Raw genomic sequence first — 12567 nt, forward strand, 5'->3', positions numbered from 1 at the left:
TTTTGTTCTCTTTCTCTTTTATTAAGTATTTTCTATATTTAATATTGACAGTAGTAATAAAATGTTCTATTTGAAAAACTGAAACATCGATATTTGAAAAATATAAAGTTTAATTTTTTTGTAAATACTCTGCATATTAACATTTTATTTAATTGATACCATAACCATGTTTATCTCTCCATTTTTTCGTGAACCCTTGCATTGCTAAAAAAATAAAAAGCCTTGGAAGAAGCTAAAAATATGTAAAAATATATGGGGTATTCTATATAAAAAAATTGGTCGAAGGTTATTTCGACAGAACTTGCCTCGCCCCTGAAGTGCAATAAAACAAACCCAGCTTTGTAGAAAAATTATAAAATTTGATTAGTCCCTTTAACAAAATTTTGTGATGATGTTGTCAACATTTTTGCAAACTATTCCCAAATTTTCGGGAAAATGGAGTTAGTCGTTATCGATTTCAGTAAAATAAATTGACTCATTCACTAATTTTTATTAATCACCTATATAAGAAATTGAGCTGCCATCATCAATTTTTTAAGGGAGATAAATCGATATATTTTGATTAAAAATTTTACCATGTTTATGATAAGTTTAAAACGTCTGCAAGATTTCGAAGCATACTGTTGTGCAGTTCCTGATTTAATCAATAAAATAAATTGACTCTTCCATTAATTTTTTTGGGTCACCTGTATAAGTAATTCTAAAAACTATGAGTGCGTTGATACGCCAGAAGTATGGAGTCATAATACTGTGCATGTTTCAAAGAGGATTTATTCGGCAAAATTTTCAGATGACCGTCATCAATTCTTTGGCAGGGATAAATGAATAAATTTTGCTTATTGATTTACCAAGACCTTAACATATTTGTAAGATTATCAGAGCATTCGGTTTTGGTTTTGCAGTTTCAAAGTTAAATTGCAAAGTATTGTTATACAAAATTCGACACGGATTCACACACCACGAGTACGGAGTATCTTATTTTAAAAAAAATTTCTATTATAAATTTTGGAGATGACGTCATTCCATTGGTGGTGGGGACGATTAGCCAAATTTTAGTTAGCGTTTAAATATACATGATATTCCTTATTTACATACAAAATAGAGATTACGTATATAATAAAAATGGATACAGACACCAGACAGACACCAAACAGACAGACGGAAACGGAAAACCACTTTTTTCGTACTCTAGAGGTCATGACACGTCGAGAAAATATCAAAGTGGCAAATCGGCGTCTGGACTCGATTACTATACTTCCTTAGTTTACGCTCGGGAAGTGTAAAATTATGTTGTGTTCGAAACCAAAACACTCTGTATAATCGAAAATAATTTTAATGTATGCTACTTAAAGATACTTAAAGAGCCGTACAACATTAGTCTCTGACTAATTTTTCTATCTCTAATAAATAATAAGTAATCATTAATGGGAATACAATGTGTACAATGTACATTTATTTAATAAATTTTTGAAATGAAAATTTTGAATTTTTTGACGTTATGATATTATTAAGTTTCCAAGATAAATTTTACTCAGTATTTTGTAATTTTATGTAATAATTGTTGCAATATGTCAGAATTAGATACGCTCTGGCCCAGTACCGGTGCGACACTTGTGTGGTTGAAAGTCTGGACCCTTTTGTCTTTGTCGGCGTTTCACGGCAAATCGACGTCCAGATGTCGAGACCTTTTTTACTAACTGCCCATTCACAATGGACATAAGACATAAGAACGAGCGCATAACATAATTTACGTTTTTGGTTTGTGTCTGGCTTATGCTTATCTACGTTCACAGTGGACAGAGTGAACTCTGCAAGAATTGTTAAACTGCGCAAACGCAGAACGGAATAACTCCCGGCTAAACATAGAAACGGCTAACCTCAAACTGAGTCAATCAAAATATCTAACCTACAATTTCATACGATATTCGAACTTGACAACTCGCAGTACAGAACAGACTCGCAGTGTGAAGCTTTGATTATAATTTATATAATATAATCAAAGGTGTGAAGTGCCAAGTGCCAACTGTCAAAGGGAATTCAATAGCAGCATTCAAAAGTCCCTAGATTTTAACATAATTTTGACATAATTCGTGCATAAAGTTGAACTTATTTCAACTTTGTGTACGCACATAAGGATTACATAAAACGTTTATAAGCATAAGAATTACGTTCGTCCACTGTGAACAAGGGTACACGTTTTCCATCGTTTCAACTTTATGTATTTATGTAAGCTTTATGTACTTGTTATGCCTTATGTCCATTGTGAATGGGCAGTAAGTTAGTTTTCACATATTGTACATATCTAAGTCAGTTAATAAATACCTTCGCTAGTGTTAACATCGTTGGCCTTTTATTTTTCGCACTTTAAATACGCACATAAATTAACAGGTTATGGGCCCAGATTACGTATCGAGTATTGTGCAATTAGTATTTTGAAAAAGTGCAATTAGCGGAATATCAGCGATTAGTTCCTATTCGAAGTTGTGATTTGTAGTTGGTCAGTGTTCAAGTTCGGTTTCGCGGCCAATAGTAGCAGACACATCGAAAATGGATAAGTTCGCGATAGCTAAGTTTAACGGCAACGATTTTGCAGTATGGAAGTTTCAAATGCGCGCCTATCTGCGGTATCACGAATTGTTAGACGTTGTCGAAGGTATGAAAGCTCGCCCTGATTCGGGAGGTACGTCCAAGGAACAAGAAGAATGGGACAGAAAAGACGAGAAAGCTCAATTTGCGTTATCGTGCGCTCTAGAGACGAATGTTGTGCGTCATATAATGAATATGAAGACTGCAGCTGAAATGTGGACACGACTGGTGACTATTTACGAACAAAAGAACAAGACGTCGATTCATATTTTACACCAAAAATTTTATAATTATCAAATGCGACCAGGCGCAACAACTACTGAACATGTTGCTGCTATCGAAGAGCTGGTGAGACAACTGGAAGATCTGAATCAGAAACCCACCGATGAAAAAATAATCACCAAAGTACTGTACACATTACCACAAGAGTATCAGCATATAGCAGCGACTTTTGATATGCTTCCAGAAAAAGAGCAAACCATGGTCAACCTTCTTCCTCGGTTATTAAAGCTGGAAACAATGAGAAATGGAATGGTCGAGATTAAAAACGACGAAGAAGACAACTCAGCCCTTTACACAAGCAACGGCAATCGGGGACAACGCCAAAATCATCAAAGAAATAGAGGTGGTCGTTATCAAAATCAGCAGCGACAGCAATTTACAAAACAGCGATTTAGTGGGAAGTGTTATAATTGCGGTAAGACGGGACATAGAAAGATCGACTGCTACAAACCCCAAAACACTCAAAACAATGGCCAAGCGAATACAGCATCAAACAGCGGCGCATCGAGTGCGATGATGTACACAGCCGAAACGATGGCTGTCGGTAACGCGGGCGAATTATGGGTCGCGCAAGTAAACACATGACTTTTCGACGCGACATTATTACAAATTACAGGGAGTTTAGTGCAAGTGAGAGAAAACCGATCACAGTGGGCAACAATGAAACTATTTACGCGGAAGGTGAAGGAGATGTAATGATTAGCTCGTACGTTAATGGACAAGTACTGGAGCAAGGCATGAGTGAAGTGTGGTACGTGCCTGAAATTGGGAAAAATCTGTTCTCAATAAGTGCAGCTAGTAATCATGGTGTTAACGCATTATTCAGCAAACACACGTTACAATTGTTTAGTCGTGGCAAAGTGGTAGCCACCGGACAATTGGCTAAAAACGGTTTATTCGAAATGAATATTCGCGCGCGGGCAACGGCAGAGGCTATGATCGCAAGTGCAAGTGCTCAAAACGTTCGAGTGTGGCATGAACGGCTTGGACATGTTGCATTTAAAGTGGTTCGCGAAATGGCCAAAAGTGACGCGATAACTGGCATGAAAGTTGTGGACTCGAAAGATAGTACGGACAATGAGGACACATTTTGCGAAGACTGTGTATACGGCAAGCACGTGCGACAACCGTTCCCGTCCTCAAATTCGCGGGCCGAACGATCTAACAGGACATTAAATGAAATGGTGCGGTGTCAACTTGCAAGCGGAAACCTGCCCCAAGGACTATGGGCGGAAATGATTAGAAACGGGGCTCACATTAGAAATAGAATACCACGTGCCCGTCTCGAAGGGAAAACCCCCTACGAACTCTGGACCGGTCGAAAGCCTGATTTGAGTCATTTGCGTAAAATTGGTAGTACTGCATATGCATTAATTGACGAGTCGAAACGGAGCAAATTTGAAAAGAAGAGCGAACGGCTCATCTTAGTTGGATATGAATTTGAGCAACACGCATATCGACTTTGGCGGCCAGGTACAAAAGTAATTATTAAGAGTCGTGACGTAAAAATTGTCGAATTACCACCAAAAAGACCTCTTCAATTGTTACCTGAAATCGCTACAAATGAAGAACAATCAACACCAACACGAGCGGCGTACTCGAAACGCGTGGTACCTTCAGATGAAAACTCCATCGTAAACAACATCCGATCTAAGACGAAGAAAAGGATGGAAGAAAAAGATGAAATGACCGAAGTTCAATTTGCAGCCCTCCTGACTGAAGGTGAGAAAATAGTGACTAAAACACCTGAAACTCTCGCAGAAGCGCTAGCCACGAATGATTCAAAACAGTGGGAGCTTGCAATGGCTGATGAATTGGAGTCTTTAGCCAAAAATGAAGTTTGGAAATTGGTGGAGCTTCCAGCGAACAGACGACCAATCCAAAATAAATGGATATTCAAGATTAAAACCAACCCGGACGGCAGCATCAATAAATACAAGGCACCGTTGGTCATTAAGGGATGTTCGCAAAAAGCGGGCATCGACTACGCGGAAACGTTTTCACCCGTTGCACGGTTCGAATCAGTGCGTGTATTGTTGGCCATCGCGGCGGCCAAAGATTATGAACTCTTTCAGATTGACGTGAAAACTGCTTTCCTTTATAGTGAGCTAAAAGAGGAAATATATATGGTGCAACCGGACGGTTTTGACGACGGTAGTGGCCGTGTGTGTAAACTAAACAAAAGTTTATACGGACTGAAACAGGCACCATTAGTGTTTCATGAGAAAATGGACCCTACTCGGTTTGACCGGTGTGTGTACGCGTCTGACAATAACGAACTTTATTTCGCGCTGTACGTGGATGATGGACTGGTAATCGGTTGTTCTGTGGAATGTGTCAACAGTTTCATAAACAAACCAAAACTGAATTTTGAAGTTACCGGTGACGTGGCAAACTGTATGCAAATAGTGCGCGATCGTGGGACAAAAACTCTACACTTAAAGCAAACCGCTGAACATTTGGTGCGAAATCCTGTTCACCATCGACGCACCATACACATCGACGTCAAGTTCCACTACACATGTGACGCCTATCAACGGGGAGAGATTGATATCAACCACGTTGGGACAACGGAACAACTGGCGGATATGTTCACGAAACCGCTAAGCCGTGATAAATTTGCCAATAATTTAAAATTGTTGAATTTACATTCAGTTTAAGACTTATTCTCTTAAGTATTATTTTATTTGTGTGTTCTAATTTTTCTTGTGTTTGTTTATTTAGTTCATCTGACCAGAGCGAGTGGGAGTGTTGCAATATGTCAGAATTAGATACGCTCTGGCCCAGTACCGGTGCGACACTTGTGTGGTTGAAAGTCTGGACCCTTTTGTCTTTGTCGGCGTTTCACGGCAAATCGACGTCCAGATGTCGAGACCTTTTTTACTAAGTTAGTTTTCACATATTGTACATATCTAAGTCAGTTAATAAATACCTTCGCTAGTGTTAACATCGTTGGCCTTTTATTTTTCGCACTTTAAATACGCACATAAATTAACAATAATAACCCGTAATTCCAAAAAATTAAATCCTTTCCCAGATTAAAAAAAACTGTAAAATTTGCTTTAATCCGTATACGTATCATTAAAAATATGATACATATTTAAACCACAAACAAAGTAAATAACATGTTACAACATAAACTGCAAGCAAGATTTAGGTACTTAACGAAAATTTTAAATGATGTCATAGAATTTTTGAAGAGAATAAACACATGAATTCTAATTATTGATTTACCTTACTGACAATAATTTTAAAACGTTTGAAAATTTTCTATGTGATCGGTTTGAAAGTTTTGAATTTAAATGTAAAATTTAGTTTTTCCAAAAATGTACACGAATAAGGTTAAATCTAGGGGTGGATTAATAAATCACTTGTATAGAAGTATGTAACTTTGCAATACTTTGCATTAACTTAAATAAGACCTACTTAGCAAATTGTGGAAACCACGTCATCAAATTTTTGATGGGGATGAGTACATAAATGGTTAGTATTTTATCATTTACATTTATTCATAAGATAACCTAAAACTCCGCTACAATCAGTTCAGTAGTTTCGGAGATTGTTTTGCTACTTTCATGACAATCCTAAACTGCACTTAAAATTGAAAAATAATCAATTTGACACTTTCCAAGATTTTCTACTTAAAAAGTTTCTGTCAAACAGACGAAAATGGAAATCTCAATTATGAATTTTACGATCTAGAAACAGTCAAAAAAAAATTGGTCTAAAGAGTTTAGATAGTACTTCCCTCGCTGTCGGAAACTTGACGACTGCATGCCTATTGTGTTTTTTTTCTCATTACATTTTTGTAGTGGGAATTTAAAAAAAAATTGCGATGACGTCATCAACATTTTTGCAAGGACACGTATATCAGTTGGGATAGATGTAGTGTAATACTAAGAATAAAATTATTATATTCTCAAATTTTCGGGAAAATGAATTGGGTCGTTTTGAATATTGATTTGTAATAATCAATAAAATAACGAAACAATTTACTAACGTATACGTATCAGAGGCAACTGAAAATCGTGTATGTATAAACATTCTTAATTTAAGATGACAGGCGTAACAGCATACGTGAGAGTCAAACAGAGAAACTGTAAACAAAACGACCATCGGTTTTATTGCTTCGACTTCCGCTTATTATACAGGGTCATTATAAAATATTGTAGTCGAAGAAGGCCATGATTTTGGTGACATTTTGTGCCGCCTTTTTCAGTTTTGTGGAAAGGATTACACTAATATTGGAATTTTTATTTTTAACGCCACATTAGTTGACATTAGCGGCTGCACTGTTTCAACGCTTCATCAAATTCTGTCAGATGTCAATAATTTTTTCGTTTGTACTGGTACGTTTTCCCTCACTTTGTGCGTTAATTGACTTGTCTTGTTTTCATTTTTGCTGTCTTCCCCTTTGTTAGAACTTTAATAAGTGTCTCAAAAAACAGTTTTTATCAAAACTACAGATCATTGTGGAATAATCTCAGGTAATGAACAGAGAGGAATAACTATGGTCAGTGTTACAAATGATTTTTTTAGTTCTTTGGCGCAATCATCATGCCTATTACCGTAATGGGGTGTTAAATGAGGATGGGGATGGAGTGTACTCTGTGGAGGCGTCTAAAAACGAGTATCTAGTGAAATGTTCTGTTGTCATTGATGAAGAATCTTTGAAGACGCTATACGGCGAATTATGGCCAGATTTAACGACACTGGTAGCATTTCTAAGTGAAAACCGACGGGGAGACCTCAAGTTAGTGAAGACGTTGTTGAAGATTTAAGGATGAGAATGGAACAAAGTCCGAATAAAGCTTTGTCAAAAATCTTTACTGTCCGGAGTACCATACAGCCCATGTCAGAAAATCGTAAAAGAGAAGTTACATATGCATCCATACAAGATTTTGTTGGTTCAGGAGCTGCAACCAGCTGATTTTCCTTGCCGCGTTGGGTATTGTAGTTGGTTTCAAGCTGATATGGACGATAACGGGATTCTCGATTTGTCGTTCTTTTCTGATGAAGCCTGGTTTCATCTGTTAGGCTATTATGTCAACTGACAGAACTTCAGAATTTGGTGTATAGAAAATACTCACGCTTTTGAAGAAACACCATCACACGCAATGAAGGTTGGTGTGTGGTTAGCTGTTTCCAGACGACGATTCATAGGCCTGATACCACAGTAGAGATAACAATCAGTAGAGACAGCTCGCCGTTTTTCGTGACCCGTTTTCGTGGGTGGTCGTTCGCATTATGACTAGACAGCGGATTTCTGTCGGGCTAGGCAAGGCCAAACTCGGTACGGCTCGTGCGGGATGGAAATTCAGTGCAGTTACTAGCTGCACTTCGTCTATTTTCGAATAAAATAACGGTGCTTCGTTGTACTTTGCTGTTAATTCCCGTTCTCATTTACCTAGCTGTTTTACGAATTAAGGTTTCGTGAATTGTATTTATGGAATAAGTGAAAATTAAATGCACTGATTATTACCCGCTACTGATTCACAGCGATTCACGCGTCCCCACCTAATAATCGTGACGTAGCCCGACAGAAATCCGCTCTCTAATTATGACCGAATGAGGGCGCCCAACTGACGTCTAAAATATTTGAAATTTGGCAGTTTTGTTAGAATATTTTTGCCGGTTTTGCTTGTTTAAGACTGCTTTTCCGGTAGAATTGTACAAATAGTGTAAAAATGTAATTTTCACAATAAAAGGTAAAATCTTTGTCCGATGAATTTTCATACAGGATCCCTGTTGTGCGCCTTATTCTCTCCATCGTGTTTGGAATACTTGGAAAAGATAGTAAACATAACACACTTTTTGTTTAAAAAGTCGTCGCAAACGGACAACAACGGTGGTTATGAAATAAATAATAAAAATTTATTATATATGATTCCGTTGTTGTGGTAAAATTAAATATAAAAATAATAAGAAACAAATTACACGTAACAAAAAATTATATAAGCAGACCTTCTCTCAATAAACAATTTTTTTATTCATCATGTATATATATATTTTTTGACCTACACAATCTTGAGTTTTATTTTGAAACGTTGCTTAACCCATAAGCAGTCGCGCGTGGATAAAAATGACCCAAGCCGTACATTTTGTCAAATATCCTTTTTCGCTTAATCCCTATGGACTTCCGGTTTCATGAATTCCTTAATTATTCTTACCTGCGTCGACCCATACCAATTACCTGCACTTTATGTGAGCCGACAAATATGCATTTTTTTTGTAATAATTTTTTTTAAATAAAAATTTTACTTTATATGATATTACGCTTACGGGTTAAGTTGTTAGGTAAAATGGATTTGACTATATATTAATAAGACGCCTTTGCCAAGACAGACGCACTAGAAAACTGTTTTGGATGGATTAGGAAACAAAATGGAAATTCTATTAACCCCACATCTAATCAATTTCAAATGGCTTTTAGAAAATTAATCATACAAGATTATTTTGATGAAACGAACACAGGTAATCAAAACTGCGAGCCTGATATGGAAGAAATTTTAAAGTTAAATGTAGGTCGTCGTTTTGATGAAGAAGAATCAGTCACCACAATGCAGAAGACCACCTTAAAACTGCACAGTTTGCAATAAATTGCGTACACGAATCAATTTTTGAAATTGTAAATGAAGTGATACTTTTTAAATTGGGTGGCGACATCTAGGAATAGTTTAGGCAACGACCACCCATGACGGCTTAAAATTCGGGTCAGAAAGAACAAAGGCGCCGACACGAGCTGTCTCTACTGATTGTTATCTCTACTGTGCTGATACTTTTTCAAGTAAATGAATGTGATCAATAAACAAAATTAGATGTAGAAAGTGTATGTAGGTACTGCAATAAAGTTTTTTATTTTCAGTAACTTTCATTTTTCTTTCGGTGTTAGTTGCATTCTCTTAATTTAAAACTTACTTCAACTTACTGTTTAGTAATAATTGTAATTTTACTATTAGGAAAGTTAAAAATCTTTATTAAACATTCTGTTGTTTCAAGAGATCTCATAATCATCTACAGAACTCTTAACACTATGCTCCTGAAATTTTTATTTTATAACCTTAAAACATGTGCAAGATGTCAGAGCATTCCGTTTTGTAGTTCCTGATTAAATCAATAAAATATATTTACGCATTCATTAATTTTTTTGAGTCACTCTGTATATGCAAATCCAAAAAATATGAATGGAGTGATAAATGACAAGTGCAGGCTCATCATATTTTGTACATTTTAGATATGATTTATTCGGCAAACTTTCGAGCTGACGTCATCACGTTTTTGGAGGGGATAAGCAAATATATTTTGACTAAACATTTATTATGCTCTTTATGACCTTAAAACAAGATTTCAGAGCATTCGGTTTTGTAGTTCCTGATTAAATCAATAAAATATATTTACGCATTCATTAATTTTTTTGAGTCACCCTGTATATGCAAATCCAAAAAATATGAATGGAGTGATAGATCACAAGTACAGACTCATCATATTTTGTACATTTTAGATACGATTTATTCCACAAACTTTTGAGCTGACGTCATCAAGTTTTTGGAGGGGATAAGCAAATATTTTTTGACTAAAGATTTATGATGCTCTTTATAGCCTTAAAACATCTGCAACATTTCAAAGCATTCTGGTTAGCAGATTAAAAATTAAATTTCAAAATGTTGTTTTATAATTTTGATTTTTTTTCCAAAAATCTGGACGTTTCGGGTGAAAAGTCGATTCAGAGTTGTAAACTACATGTGTAGGACTATGTTATTTTATACAATTGAAAACCCATTTACTATGTACAATTTTGAAGTGACGTCATCGCATTAGTGGTGGGGATGATTAGACAAATTTTGGTTAGCGTTTTACCATCTACATGATATTCTTAATATAAGTACAAAATTTCACAACAATCGGTCGAGTACTTTCGGAGATTATCTGTCTAATAAAAATCCGGGACAACAGACGGACAGACGGACGGACAGACGGACAGACAGACGGAAATGGGAGACCTATTTCTTCGTCTTCTAGGGGTCATGAAAGATCGAGAAAACGTAAAAGTAGAGAGTCGGCCGACGGACTCGATTACAATACTTCCTTTGCTTACGCTCGGGAAGTAATAACTATATTGGTTGATTTGCAGAAATATTTTTAAATAAAACTAGAAATAGAAAAATGTATTTTAAAACTTAGGAAAAATTATTTTTTTCACTAGCAGCCTGGACGCATGCAAATGTCGACTCATTTAGAGGGAGCAAATTCAATTTTTGCTACCACGGGTTCAAAAAGAAAAATTGAGGTTATGTACGCAATGTTTGATGTGATTATTTCTTAAAAAATGAAGAAATGTGTGCTACAAACATTACTTGAGTATACGCATGGTAGTTGGTAGACGGTAGAAGATAAAATGATTAACTCAGCGACAAGTATAAACGGTTTTCTTTGTGTTGAAGATTTAGATTAAGTTTGATTAAACATCAAAACAAAATCATGTTGCGTCAAAAAATTGAACGTTTATTTTTTCAGTTTATTGTCTTATGGTTTCTGCTAGTGAAAAAAATAGTATATTAACCACGGTTGCAAAGCCACTTCTAGACCTCGCGCTTCAGAGCCCTCGACGCTGCGCGTCTCGGGTTCTAATTTGCGCTCGGTCTAGAATGCTTGGCTCTGCAACCTTGGCTAATAATATACTATTTTTAACATTCATGTAATTTAAAGCAAAGATTATAAAAATACTGTAAATCAACTCTAGGGCGATAAGAAATGGGTGTGGAATATCTCAAAATCGTTGGTTCTTTGGAAATTGTTCAGCTCTAAACTAAACTTTAAATAATAATAATAATAATTAATTATAAAAAATTGGTACTACAACCAAAATATCTCAAAAGTCAAAACTATATAAATTTCCCCAGTTTTCTCAATGAATTATTATCGATTAGCATAAAATAGCACTTCTTTCTATTCCAGTCGACCTACGATCAATATTTTTACGAATTGTAACATCATGGCAACCAGTAATGAAAGACATACCTTGCATACATGCATGCACGCACACTTGAGAAATTTGATAACCTGACAAAAATCCAACACGATTATTTTTTAACTTTAACTTCATCTAAACATTTGAGAAGTTTAAAACTTAAATATGAAAAAATAGATTTCTCGTTTCCGTCTGTCATTTTATTAAACTAAATTTTCCACTAAATATATGATGTCAGATGACGTCATCTCAAAATTCTCTTAAATAAATTCTATTAAAATACAAAATAATATGGATCTATACATATAGCTTACTATTCCTGTTGTGTTTTAACTTTGGGTATGTAGGTTTTGGCAAAAAACAAAATTGTATAACAAAATTTTACAGGTAAATCGCTAATCAGACTTTATGTACTCGCATATTCCCTACAAAAACTGGATGACGTCATCTCACAATTTTGCAAAGTCGAAAGAATAGCATATCTGTGCATGTCGGTTCTTCATACGCTCTAATTTTTTTTTTAACTGTTTATATAGGATGTCTCTAAAAATGAATGGACGAAGCATTTATTTTAATGAATAAAAAATATATATCTTGTTTTTCTGAAATTATGGCAGCACAGTACTGTTATTATAACTACCAAACTGTATCTATTCACATTGATGTTTTTATCCCGAATATAATTTGATGACATCACAAAATTTTATTAAGAAAATCTTCCTTGAAATGTA

At 35.6% G+C, this 12567-nt stretch overlaps 1 protein-coding gene and 1 long non-coding RNA gene across 3 annotated transcripts in view; both read right to left on the reverse strand.

Annotated features, from left to right (window-relative positions):
- Positions 1-12567, reverse strand: part of LOC135134983 (ATP-dependent DNA helicase Q4) — a 29915-nt gene that overhangs the window by 13990 nt on the left and 3358 nt on the right. The gene's annotated exons all lie outside the window — the stretch shown is intronic.
- On the reverse strand, positions 7681-8419 carry LOC135135209 (uncharacterized). Its single transcript, XR_010281467.1, has 2 exons — positions 7959-8419; positions 7681-7906 (listed from the first exon to the last, which is right to left on the reverse strand). It is a non-coding gene; the product is annotated as an uncharacterized LOC135135209 (long non-coding RNA).

The sequence above is a fragment of the Zophobas morio genome, unplaced genomic scaffold, assembly GCF_036711695.1.
Source record: "Zophobas morio isolate AGI-343-1 ecotype UQ-CSIRO unplaced genomic scaffold, CSIRO_AGI_Zmor_V1 ptg000024l, whole genome shotgun sequence".
Classification (NCBI taxonomy): domain Eukaryota; kingdom Metazoa; phylum Arthropoda; class Insecta; order Coleoptera; family Tenebrionidae; genus Zophobas; species Zophobas morio.